At 44.9% G+C, this 11,051-nt stretch overlaps 1 long non-coding RNA gene across 1 annotated transcript; it reads right to left on the minus strand.

Annotated features, from left to right (window-relative positions):
* Positions 1 to 4,703: 4,703 nt before the first annotated feature.
* On the minus strand, positions 4,704 to 10,626 carry LOC126517748 (uncharacterized). The gene is made up of 2 exons (XR_011890902.1): positions 10,352 to 10,626; positions 4,704 to 5,806 (listed from the first exon to the last, which is right to left on the minus strand). It is a non-coding gene; the product is annotated as an uncharacterized lncRNA (long non-coding RNA).
* Positions 10,627 to 11,051: the final 425 nt, after the last annotated feature.

Consider the following 11,051-nt stretch of genomic DNA (forward strand, 5'->3'; position numbering starts at 1 on the left):
CTTCCACCGCGTATCGACCGCGCATTTCCCTACCTTTTGGATGCATCCACGTATGGGGAGCGCTTAACGCCTGCTTCACCTCCACCGCTGGTGGGCCCGCAGTTGCACTATCTTCGGGATCGGCCTTGTATGAGGAATGATTGACGCCTGCTTCACCTTTGCCGCGGGTCGGCACGGCATTGCACTACTTTCGGGATTGGCTCACGTATGCGGGGTGCTTAACGCAGGATCGGCCCAGTGTTCCACTAACTTCTGGAGCGGCCACGTATGAGGGGTGCTTAACGCCTGCTTCGCCTCCGTGGCGGGTCGGCTCTATATTGCACTATCTTCAGGCCGACCCGTAGCGGAGGTAAAACACTTTGCTTTTCGTTTGAGAGCTTTGATTGTCGGCAGCTTTCGCAGCCATTCCATCTTCACCTAGTGGAACGCTTGTCAAGCTTCTCACTGTTTTTGGAGGGCGGTAGTTATCGGCATCTCCTGGGGTGTAGAGGCCAGTTTTCTGATCGATTCGGTGCCCGCGCGACTATCTCAAGACGAGTTCAGTTGCCACCATCCATTGCAGCAAGCAGGGCGTAGTTTCATGTTCTAATTATAATATTTTATTTTATTTACAGCGCCCAACACAATTTTTATGTCAGCATCGATTCAACGATTACGCGCATCGCTGTAGTCTCTTTAGTTCCACCTTCTTTGTTTAGGCTGATCTAGGGGACAGGAAAGGGACTCTGTTCATAGTCAGCTGGTCCGTATGCTAGTAGAACGAGTTGTGGCCGGAGAAAACGCCAGTTGCGTTTAAGTTTTCCTTTTGCTTCATTATTTCGTCGGGTGACGGCTCACCGTGACGCTTGCAGATCCTGGGAACAATATATCCGCGACAGGGTTTAGATAAGGTGGAAAATAAGATATTGCGAAAGATCGTCCATCATCCGACCCTGCAATAACCGTTCAACTCATAGGCAATATGACTGTCTTCCCTTACTTTGTCTGGTTTTTCCTTAATTGTACAGCACTTTTCGTGCAAAATTGGCAACTGGAGACAAAGAGTCGCAAGGAGATGAGAAATTAAGCGATCTACTAAGGGAGAAAGCCAAGGCAACAGCCAAACAGGGAGGCAAAACGAAGATTGCTTGCGAAAATATTTATAGATGAAGAAGTTTTTATTTGAAAAGGAAGCAAATAAAACACCGCCGGAAGTGGAGAATAATTCCGTGTGTTTTGAATGACCCTTCTCCAGTTATCAATTGAGCCGCCTGACGTAGCCACTTCGCTGCTGTGAAAAACGGGGGGGGGGGGGGGGGGGGTTCTAACCTTCCGCGGTGGGCGCAGTACGTCTAGAACCGCAGCGTTCAGCGCTCTACGCAGTTGCACGGGATTGCTGACCACGCATCGTGACGCAACTTCCCAAATAACAACACGAGTTGGTTTTGCTACTAGGTAGAGCAGTAAACGAAGGATGCAAAAGAACTGTGATTGCTCCGCAAATATGCAAATCTCTATAATTCTTCCAGAGCTCATTCAAAAAACGCTACTAGAAATCTTTATTTTGTATTTTCGCTGGTTAACTTGTTTTCGTCAAGGTTCTTACTACGCATCTTTCTTGAGGGTGTCCATCTGATGTGGTTCTTTGTTTGCCAAGTAATGAAGAGGTGTATCTCACAGGCGTACCTGTGGGATACACGTTATTTCAATTCCCTTTTGCGGGTTTACGCGTATTTATGGCGAATGCCGGGCATTATTAACATTTGTACTAGTAAAAGCACCCTCCCCCACATAAGCATAGAGAAGTTACCTTGGGTTGCCCCCACCTAGGAAAAAAAAATCCTACGTGCCAGGTTAGTGTGCCTATGCGTACAAGTTCTTACGGCCGTTGAAACTAAGATCCTTACTTCGTATAGCCGTCCACTTATTTGCTCTCGCAATGGATGCTTGACCTTTCCGTCACAACTGCTGATTTTTTTTATTATTATTTCAACGATTGCTTAGCACGAGATATTACCAGCCATGAGTTTTCCCGACCAGACAGTTTTCGGTCGCACCATGGATTTCAATCCTCTAATTTCTGGATAGCGCACTTGGGTTAAATAAACCCATTCACTGGTGCTGCTGTTTGTTGGAAATATAAACATGACCTTCCCATATATATATACATACATATATATATATATATATATATATATATATATATATATATATATATATATATATATATATTAAGGAACTAACGACGGAGCTTGACAGGGGCTGAGGTCCATAGATCATCTAAAATGTACCTGACTGTCGAAGCTGATCAATGATGAGAAAGTCAGCGGTATTCGAAATTCTGCAGTGGGAAAGAATTCGCAAGCTTTATAAAATTAGCTGCAATACGATATAATTGAGAATAAAACACGTCATAGGACAGGGCAAGATGCATGCAGTGAAAGACGACAAGGGTTTTCTCATCAACAATTTCGATGACATAGTAAGAGCAGCAGAAAAATTGTATACTAACCTTTACAGTACCCAGAGCAACACGAATCTTTAATTGAAGGTAATGATAAAAACCATAGAGAGGCTCCTGCAACAACTGTCGATGAAGCTAGAAAAGCTTTGCAAGACATGTCCCGCAGTGGAAGGTGAACATTGAATAACAGTCGATTTATCCAAAACTGTAGGAAATAAAGCGCTTGAAAAGATATACGGCTCTTTATACGCAATGTCTCAAACCTTCTGGTGTATACACCACAGAGCTCCAAAAATGCTGATATTATACTAAAGGGCAAGAGTTAAAATAATTGAAGAATTATATGCCCATTACCTAGCTTTCAGTATTGCGGAAAATATTCACCAATGTAATGTCTAACAGAATCGTTGCAGCACTTTACTTCAATCAACCAAGAGAACCGGCTTGCTTCCCGAAGGGACATTCTACAATGCATCATATCTCTCTCATTAATCAGGTCATCGAGAAATCTGCGGAGTACAAGTAGGCGCTCTATATGGCTGTCATAGATTAAGAAAATGCATTTTATATAGTAGAGGTACCAGCAGCAATGGAGGCATTTCGTTTTGTTGCAGCATATAAATGCACCTTCACTGCATACACGTCGCTTCGACGTGGTGAGTTTCTATCATTTTGTGACGCAGGATAACTAGGCGTGCTCCAAAAAACTAGCATTTCTGCTTGCGTTCTTTGGCCACATCTGGCTATTGCGACATTAATGCCCTACACATGGTCACCATCACCAGAAGATGTTTCCAATGACCTAATGTAAGCCTCAAATAAACCGGTCCGAGTGAAACGCAAAATACTCTTTAATCTACATACGCAGGAGATTTTGCTTGAGCTTCCTTTTATGCTTGATTGAGATGTGATGTCTGCAACCATGGTTGCGGCGCTCCTCAGCAGAGCAGTGTGCAGTAGAAAATAATTTATACATATTAAAAATAGAATGCACTCTTAATTGTGAATAAAGGTGTAGCTCGCACACTTACACTCAGAAAAGGATTATTCAGAATTTCAGTTTTGTTATGCGAAGCTTTTTTCTTTGCCAAGCTCGCCCGCTTTCGTGACCGCGGCTGCAGACTGGCTGCTCTCTTTCCCAATAGGCGCATCAATCACAAAACCTCGGGATGGCGCTCGAATCAGCGCAACCACGGAGTGCACTGTAAAAGTATGCACAACTATCTGTACTCAAAAACACATGGACACTGAATGCAGATAGAGGTTAAGATAGTTGGCAACCAAGTAACGGGCGATTAAAACTAAGACAAGCGGGAGTCATGAGAAAGGAAAGAAACATAAAGAAAGATTTTGGGGTTTTACGTGCCATAACAACTATCTGATTATGAGGCACGCCGTAATGAGGGACCCTGGAAATTGAGACCACCTGGGTTTCCTTGACGTGAACCTAAATCTAAGTACACGGGTGTTGTCGCGTTTCGCCTCCATCAAAATACGGCCGCCATGGCCGGGATTCGATCACGCGACCTGGCGCCTAGCAGCTCAACACCGTAGCCACTCAAGAGAGAAAGAGACACCGAACTGGCTGTAAAGAATGAAAACAAAGACCATGGACATTTATAGGAACGGAAAGAATGAAATTTGGAAGAAAAAATTGTTGGATAACAGAAAGGGTAACGGCTTGCCATGTTTCAGGCTCGTGCTGGTTGCCTATTCGCAACAAGGTGAGGCATGTGAATGCTGCAGCATAATTTCAGAGACCACTCGGCACTTCCTAATGGCATCCGAAAGGCTTTACACAGCGAGACCAGGCGGTAACATAAACCTTCCAAAAGTGCTTCAATTTAAAATGGCTGGAATCATCAACCGCTCAACAGTCGCGATAAGCAAGAGACGTTAGGAGTATTTGTGCATGAAAAGCAGGAAAAAAACTTGATACGACCGATTCATTGCAAGTCTACGTAACAATACAAGGCAGATAGAGAACGTCCGATAAAAAAAGGATTAGGGAGATTTATATAGAAACACTGGAATTAAAGCACGTACAATACACCTGATCAGATCAAGCAGGCTAGGCGACTGTCTCCACGCAGTTTTATAGGGGATGCCAACACCGCATCATCATTAAAGTCCATTATATAGACGAAGCAAAGTTATAAGTCATCATTAATAACACGCCCCAGCCAAGCCGACTGGTAAAGCTGGTGCGACTGCTAAATCGAAGAACGGGTTCATTCTTCAAAGAAACCAACCGCAGAGCTCAACATAACCAGTGTAACAAATTTATTCGCAGGCATTTTTCAGAGAATAGCAGAAAAGCATCATCATTAAAGTCCAATCATTAGCCGCAGCAATGTTTCCATGCACCAGCTAAGCCGACTGGTGCAGCTTTATTTCCGCTATCACCATCGCGTTTTTCCGGGCACAGTCTTGAGCTTCCACCATTGAACAAATGCGTACCAATTTTAAGAGTTTTGATTGCACCCAATGCAGGGCACTAGAACTATTGATAACGTTACCAGCAAGGCTCGACTATATTAGGACGGCACTTTACTCAACTTCCCTATTAAGAACGCTACTGTAAATATCCTTACTACTATTTTTTTCCAAGAAAGTTAGCTCCTTGTTTTGTTCAATCCAAGAGACAAAAATTATTTAACCACGGCTAGAGGAGTGCGAAGAACGGGTGCGTTCTTCGAAGAAAACCTCAGAGCTGACGCACACTATTTCTCGAGATAACCAATGTAAGAACTTTATTCGCAGGCATTGTTCAGCCCTAGTCAGAAGGAATAAGATTAGCCCAGTTTTGTTTGTCAGGAAGTTACCGCAGAACTAGAACAGCTGAGGCCCAGACCGCAAGTTCTTCTGCGAAAGCACACGATGTATCTTGGCGCCAGGGTGACATCCAGGGAAGTCACTCTTCCAGGGCGAACATCTGGCTGTAGCGATGCCGATGCCACCGTCACGTGCGACGGTGCTTCACTACCTGCTCGACCAATTTCGTGGCGCGTGCTGCCGTGCTAAGAAGACCCTTCGACGCCTTCTCAGTCCTGTGAACCGACGTGCCATACAAGCATGTGGTTCTTGAGGCCATCTTTTCTATAAAATTTTTGGCCGCACAAGCCGCACTCAAAGGTTGGTTCGCCGTGCGAAAGTAAATGCCTCGTGAGGAGCCACGACGCCATAAACAATTTACCGCACTCGGGACAGTTCTTGTTTTTCCCAAGCAAGTGGTCAGCGGCGTGCTTTTGGAAGGCTTCCCTGTCGGTGAAAGCGAAGCGGCAAACACGGCACACTTGGATTCTGTCGGCAGCCTGGTTCTCTCGCTGGTGCCACGCTGCTTCCCTGGTTTCTTCGGGAACTCTGCGTGAGAACAGGTCGGGAGGGCACCTTATTTGTAAAACTTTACAGTAAAGAGCCGAAGTTTGAGATCGTGGAGTTGTTTGTAGGAAACCCTACTGTTCTCGAGTGCTACCGCTTTTGCAACGGACACTTTTATTTGAGAGTGCCGATGCTTTTCGATGATGGGTTTGGCGCCAAGGAACCATCGCCTTGTTCACCGAAATTTAAGAATAGAGAATGCTTCATAAGCGCGTTCTCGCTAGGAGCCATCGAGCCGTTTTGAACGATGCTAAAAAGCAACCAGGCGAAAGGAAGCCAGGGATATGGCTGTAAGCCTTTCATTGCGTGTGCTACACGACAGCAGAAATTGCAAGGCTCCGTAATTTAGCTTATCGTTGTTTTCCTTGACGGTGATTGAAGAGGCCCGAGCGCACATCGACCAAGCCTCACGACTGAGTCTTTATGATGTGATCCTGCGCCCACAATAAGTTAGAGGCGCGAACACGCACATATCGTCGAAATCTGATGTCATGGTCAAGCGCGTCGGCTATTTATGCAGGTGCATGACTCATGGAAGAGTGCACTAAAATCGTTGGTGCTGGCGTGCCTTCCAGAATTCGTGGCACGGATGTAATCAAATTACACAAGGCGTGTGTATATATACATACAAATACACACACACACACACACACATATATACATATATATATATATATATATATATATATATATATACACACACAAACACAAGGTGAAACAATCTACGCAGAGTCAATGATAACACTGCAGAAAGTCCCCATGCATACCGGCGCGCCTTCCGGTGAGCGATACCCTTAAGTTCTTAGTGGGGCGGAAAACATCGCCCGAAAAAGGCATAAAGTAGCAATAAATAGTGTGTGCTTTTCAATGCAGTGCTTTCCCATGTTTCTGTACCTGCGAAGGGGGAGTATACGTAAAGCACTTTCTACCATTTTCCTTTTCCCGGAATATATCAGCATTGTGCTCTCCCGGCAAAAGAGGAGCCACTAAAGTCAACGCGGAGAAAATGTATATACGGTGTTTTTCGGAAGCCGTGCAAAAATTCTGGAAATATATCGTGCTCAAGATCAGTGCGATTTTCAAGAAAAATGTACCGGCAATGGCAGACGTCGGGAGACAGGTAATGTGTTTTTTTTTTTTTTTTTTTTGCTTCGCTAATTCGTTAAAGCAATAAATAATCGGTTCAATCAAAGCATTTGCGCTGCTAGTGACAATGACATTTCTTGCCGCTGGCTCCATGATCACGAGAATCACGAGAAAAATCCATCCACTGCATTAAGCCGGAAGACATGGTCTCGAGTTATTGCTAAGAAATTGAGACTTTGCTTCTGATGACCAAGAAACCACGCGCGTAAGAAACGACAGCTGTTGCAGTCTTCTCGCGTCTGCATTTATTAAATGTCTGAGGGGTTTACGAGCCAAAACGACGATGCGATTATGGGCCACGCCGTAGTGGGGGGCTTCGGATTAATTTTGACAACCTGGAGTTTTTGAACGTGTACTGATTACAGGAGTGTTTTTCCATTGGGCCTCCGTCGAAAAGAAGTCACCGCTGAAGGTATTGGATCCCTCATCCTCGAGCTTAGTGACCGAACGCAAAAGCGAACCGTAGTGTACATCTGTGCTTCCAATATTTTTAGTCCCCTGTATATATAAGGTTAAAAAAAGATCGTTCTGAAGCAAAGCGTATAAAACAGAAGCGCCGTACACACTTAGACCTCTAACGAGACAGTGACAAGATATTTTAGACGATTCATTTTGTTGCTTTTCAGGTCCTAGAGATGGAAACGTTCAGAAACATTCTCGGAAATCTTAGAGAACAGGCTTGTAATCATTTTTATTGGGACTTAGAGATACAGAATTTTGATTTAGTGCAAGAAATAAATACTCAGAAATGTCATATCAGTACCACTTACAAGCAAATATTATCGATGGGCGTCATACATTAGACATCAAATCTTACCTTTAGCGTTTGTTTCACGAGTGTAGCTGAACCATAAACATCATGTGGCGTAGTAAATGTGTGGATGCTGCCCTTTTAAGGAAACTTTAGCAATCGAACAAGCCACACCCTGTCACCTTTTACTTCCGTGCCCAAGAAAACTGCACAGACATTGTTCTTGCAGAGCTTAAATAGTTATAATTGATTTGTGCTTATATAGAAGAAGAAATCTTTCGCCCACTGCCTACTCGTACACAAACCAAGCTATGCTTGAAATTATCGGGAACATGTTTGCCGCACGCTCAGAAAAAGACAGGTAAGAAGTGCAACGATCACGAACTGCGCTTCTTAATATTGCTAAGCCCCCCCCCCATTTACCGTGTCTTTCTTTTAATGAATGAGTTTTAAAACAATCACTTATATCACATAGCATAGCTTTATCATTGAGCTGGTTTACTCCAAGACGCAAGCGTCAATTTCACGAGCCGACATCGAGAGCCGATGCAGCGAAGAAACGTTCCGCACTTGCGCGTGAATTAACAATAGCTCAATGCAATTCATTGGAATTCTCAAGGGCACGCCTTCATACCTGTACCCTAATTTTCGGCTCCGTATTGCGCACGACCTTCCACCACGTAACTGCACCCTTCAAATCCGCCTATGGCTTGGAGTAGCATATTGAAAGGCGTACTCCTTCCTTAAGGCGATGGCCAACAGCCCACTTTGTGACTTCAGTGGGAGCAATGGCACAATCGCACACCTTTGGAACTGCCCCCGTTTCGACCCCCCAAAGTCAGCCCCCTAAGCCAACCTACACCAACGCGACAAGAGGCCACTAATAGAAGACATCTTTGGAAATTGGCCTAAGGCAAGATCATTGCGATCCGCCATAAAGGCGCTGCTGAGTTGCTTAAAATACGCGGGACTTTGCGACAAATTGTGACTGTACACTGTGTGACGTAGGATTGGACGGTGACACGGCGTAACATTAGAAACGCCTTCTCAAACAGTGTTACTGTGGTTAAAGAAACAATCCTCTGTCGTATGTGTGTGTGTCTTTCTTTTTCTCGCTCTCACTTTGGCATCCATATGCCGCTCCCCCGACACAGGGTAGCCGACCGAATATAATCTGATTAACCTCCCCGTCTTTCCTTGGCCTTTCTTAGTCTCTGCAGAAGCAATCAAAATGTATGTATGACAATTTAACAAAAAGTTATAAGTATTAATTAATATTTGACGGCACATATTGCAATGCAAAAATTGCATCCGGTGCGTTATCAAGGCGAATCCACTTCGAACGAACTTTTAGGTTGTCACCAGATCAATATATTGATCCGCGAGATTGCCGATGAAATACATTTTCGTCCCAGTTATGTTTGTGCTTCATCGACTAAGAATCTTCCTAAGAAAAGTAAATGGAACAGCAGTGCGTTTTTACCGCAAATTTGACGCTGCATACGTCGAATGCAGTGCAACTTGTGATGTGTCATCACATATTAGAACGGCCATCTTGCCGCTTTATGTAATCAAATAACCTTGAACTGAGAACATTTCTCCAATTCAGATAAATTTCTATCTAACGTCGCACCCAGATCAGCGTAGGCAAATTGACGCTTATGGGCGCGAACATTTTGTCAGCTCGCGTGGGTGCGCATGTATGAGGTGGGAAATAACAACTGGGCCTCTTTTCTACTTAGACAAACATGCATGGAGAACGAGCGCCCTTTTTGAAGCCTATATGAAGGTAAGCTTTCACGGCGGGGCTATAAGACATTTTCTGCAAAGCTTGTAGCAGCGCTACAATTATGCACCTGCTCGACAAAATCAGAAAAACACGGCACCCCCAACCACACAACACGTTGATTACATTGTAACCGAGATTGGCCAAGTTCACTGCACGACTATTCCGCGATCAGACAAAGTTAATATTTCTCCTCTTGGCGGCTTCGTGAATTTGGTGCTGCGCTGCTAAGCCAGAGGGTGCGTGATCAAAAACCGGCTGCTCCGGCCGCATTTCGATTGGGGCCTGATAAAACCCGCGGTCCGTAGGGTTCACGTTCAGAACCCCTTGTTGTCGAAAGTGATCCCAAGCCGCCCACTACGACGAGCCTAATAATCACATCGTGCTTTCGGCGCGTAAACTCGCAAACCTTAAATTAAGTGTAGGTTTACTTTTGGCGTAAGTGCAGGAGTGGTTAACCATACCTGTCAAATTCACCGGCTAAGTACACGAAACCCTAAAACCTAGAAAGCTTCGTTTCATCATAAGAATAAGAATCAAGAGCCTGCGCTTGATCCGTAGAGGATATTAGGTAGGGCGTGTTCGTTGACTAAGTAATTTCTTAGGCGCTAGCTCCGGTATAACTGCCGATGTGCTAGGGCAACGTGCAAGCCAATTCCACGTTGCAAATGTCTCTTTTGTGAGCCGTATTCACCAAGACAGCAGCAGCAGCCACGTTCAGCAAAACCCATGAGAGCTCGGCTACAAATGTTTACCGTAAAAGAAGCTAGATGTTTGGCAATCTGCGTGTAACAACTTCTCTAGGTTTGACACTATTCGATGTAAATGTTCAATGGAAGCTCACCTGCCATGGTTTAGTTCAGTGGCTGCACTGCTTGTACCCTGGTCCGTGCTGCAACTGCCACTCGACATCGTAATGTGGGGTCCAGCTATTTCTTTCCCAGCCATGGTCGCCCGTCCCGTACGGTAAGTGCAACCGGTTATTTCCCAGGACAGGACAGCGCAGGGGCGGTCATACTTCATGCAATCTGCGAGGGCGTGCCATGGCGCATTACTAAACCCTCTTCCCAAACCATCACCTGGTGTCGAGACATGGCACTGCGCATGCGCATCCTTTATAGCGTGCGTGCTTGACAACACGTAGCTCTGGCCTTATCAAAAGGCGATAAAGCGCAGTTTGGCGCGTGTTCGCAGATCCCACCAAATTTTCATCACGACCTGTATGCCCATATTTCGCATTGCTCGAACGTAGCACGCAGTGGTGGCTTATGAAAGGCGAAGAGACCTCGTGTACAAACTGCACCTTTTGTCACATAATGAATATGCAAGTACAACACACATGATCGAATAAAAGTGAAAGGAAGCATTTTGAAAGCGGGTACTAAATACTTCTTAACTAACCGCGATGCGTAAACTTTTGTTTTCCTTCGTCTTCTGCAACATGTTTTTTTATGCAGTATTTATGCTTATCCGCCGCAGAGGTTACCGCATTATTCTCTAGCAATTTCTGTGTTTATGCACCACACCGCTCCCAAGCAATGCCG

This window comes from Dermacentor andersoni, chromosome 11 (assembly GCF_023375885.2).
Source record: "Dermacentor andersoni chromosome 11, qqDerAnde1_hic_scaffold, whole genome shotgun sequence".
NCBI lineage: Eukaryota > Metazoa > Arthropoda > Arachnida > Ixodida > Ixodidae > Dermacentor > Dermacentor andersoni.